Source organism: Dermacentor andersoni, chromosome 1 (assembly GCF_023375885.2).
Source record: "Dermacentor andersoni chromosome 1, qqDerAnde1_hic_scaffold, whole genome shotgun sequence".
Lineage (NCBI taxonomy): Eukaryota > Metazoa > Arthropoda > Arachnida > Ixodida > Ixodidae > Dermacentor > Dermacentor andersoni.
The window spans coordinates 355,968,603-355,971,233 of record NC_092814.1 but is presented as its reverse complement, the minus strand read 5'-3'; the positions used below and the strand labels follow the sequence as shown (position 1 = coordinate 355,971,233).

Sequence of the window (2,631 nt, the reverse complement as noted above, 5' to 3'; positions counted from 1 at the left end):
ACAGAAAGCTGAGCTAGTTGGTAAGGATTCATTATGCAAAACAGAGGTGAGGCGCCCAGACAGGACACAAGAGTAGGGAAGTGGGCGGCGCTCGTGTTGTTTGCTTGTAAATACTCTACTCTTGTGTCCTGTCTGCACGCCTCACCTCCGTTTTGCATAACGAGTGCATCAACCCTTATTAATAGCGTAGGCGTTTTATTAACTGTGCAATATTTTAAACACTTCCTTGCATGCCATTTCATGTGCCATTTCATGTGCCTTCCTTGCATGCCATTTCATGCCAAATGTGTGCAGCGAATCTATTTGCATGATCGACTCCGGGCCTGTGGGACCGTTCACTTGCACTTGATGCTGAGTCTTTTACATGTATCCATAAACTGCAGATATGCACATCAGATCCCTGCAAGCATTTTCAAAATTCAATTATTTTAGACAACAGGCACATATGCAATACTGACATAATCTCAAATACCACTAAGCAGCTGGGACACATTTTTGTTGATCATACTCGCAGGTAAAATAAGTAGATCATGTGGACAGCTCCAGCACATTTTCCTGAAATCAGTGTGTACAAGGGGTATGCAAAAATAATTTTTTATCGCGCACCGATTATTTTTTTGTATAAGCAAGAGAACCCACCATGTTAGTGTAACGTATCATGTACATCACACTAATATGTGCTTTAATTTACCAAGTGAGATGAGTTACTTTTATGGCTCATTCAGTCATTTCACACTGCAAGCTGCATTCATCAATCTTCAATTGGATTTTGCAAATGTTTAATGAAACATGTTTCCCTTTTATGCAGATATGCAATGGCAAGCCCTTCCGTGTGTTCCAAATGTAAAATGTAAGCTCTAAATTAAAGAAGACAGTATCAGAAGCCCAAGGTACAGAAATTATGAGAAGTGTCGAATGATTTTAAGGAAAGAGTCGTATTTGAAAATGCAAGACTCTTCAGTGGAGGTCAAGCAAGTCAATGTAGGTAGAATACTCTGCAAAATTATGCGAGTGAGGGGATATCAAACAATGGGTCAGGAAATGCGTTGTTTTTCTTCAAAACAAAAGCTGATTGCCATTACATAAGTCACTTTAGCATCATGAGACTGCTGCTTGATAAATTCAGAAATAAACCAAAAAACAAGACACGCAAAAATAAAAAACAAAATAATGATGCTCTCTCCACACTGGGATAAATAAAAACAAACAGATCACATCTAATGTGGACATATCAGACGCCTTGTGAAACACTAAAGGAAAAATTCAGTTTCGAGCTATGGCACTTGCCACATAGATGTGAGGGGCCTTGCACTAATAGTGATAGTTACCACTGCATTAAGAAATTGAAAGCATTTATGCAGACAAGGATGATACTTTATATGTTTGGCTACCACTTCAAATGCCTCCACTAAGTGTTACAATGCTGCATGCAGCCATACTAAGGATCTCGCAGCAACACCTGCAGGTAAAAAGCAAAAAGCAGTCAAAGTGCTGGTGTGTACTGGACACTATGTTTGAAAACTTTTAGGCAAGAGGAGTGCAAGAAGCAGACATAACAACTGCATTTATTTCCATAATTCCCCATTTGAATGGTCTTTTCTTTTTGCTTAGACAATGCCTACGCCTAGCCACAGCAGCTCCCTCATACAGACTTGGCAAGCCAAGAGGCCGTGGAGGCAAATGCAGGTAAGAGGCAAGAAGCAATAGCACTGGTATCGACATTCATCTAATTTCTTTCTTTTTCTTTCATTTAGGCAGCCAGCACACCCCGAACAGCCACCTTGACTGCGGGTGTGTAACCCTAGTCACCAAGGAAACATTTGAGGGAAAGCGACAGGCAATGTGAACAGCCACTTCTCCATGTAAACGATACTCTTTCTCTCGGATGACTCCTACGCCTCGCCACGCCAGCACACTTGTGCACAAAGATGCCACGGAGGCACGTGCAGGTCAGAGGCAAGAAGCAGTGGCACTGGTGTCGACATTCGCCCAATTTCTTTTTCTTACACTGAGGCAGCCAGCACACCTCGAACAGCCACCTTAACTGCGGGTGTGTTAGTAGATTCCTGTTGTACATATGCTCATAATAAACTTCAGTAAACTTGAACTTGATAATATACTTGAAGGCAAATGGGACATTGATGCATTGTTTTTTTGAACATTTATTGTACACATACAATATATGTTATACTTTGCAGTGCTACAGAGCGTATTTTGAAGCTTCCCCCTATATTTTGCACCTTTAATTACGTGTGTGTTGTGTGGCCCTCAATGCAGTTCACGTTGTAGCAGCTGCTTTGTCTGTGTATCGCACATTGGCTTAAGCTCGTGATATCCACATACTTCTCTCACACATACAAAATGAAGTTCTATGTAGTCCTCAGTGTTGCAACAAAAAATGAAAGTAAGCAATCCGATTGTGGAGTTGTGTTCATTACAGTGATTCCTATGACAGTTACTGACAAGTTGACAACTTGAACTGGTCAATCCGTCCATAGCCTCCTCTATTTTTCAAAAATAAAGGAGGCTATGATCCGTCATGGCAAGCAATTGTATGTATACATAAAAAGAAAGGGGGATATGTGTGTGTGTTTGTAGTGGGGGGTATAGGATTAGGGCGGTACGAAAAAA

The 2,631-nt window shown here is 41.0% G+C and overlaps 1 long non-coding RNA gene across 1 annotated transcript; it reads left to right on the top strand.

Annotated features, from left to right (window-relative positions):
* Positions 1-396: 396 nt before the first annotated feature.
* Positions 397-2,136, top strand: LOC140215377 (uncharacterized). The gene is made up of 2 exons (XR_011892335.1): positions 397-1,686; positions 1,755-2,136. It is a non-coding gene; the product is annotated as an uncharacterized lncRNA (long non-coding RNA).
* The last annotated feature ends 495 nt before the right edge of the window (positions 2,137-2,631 follow it).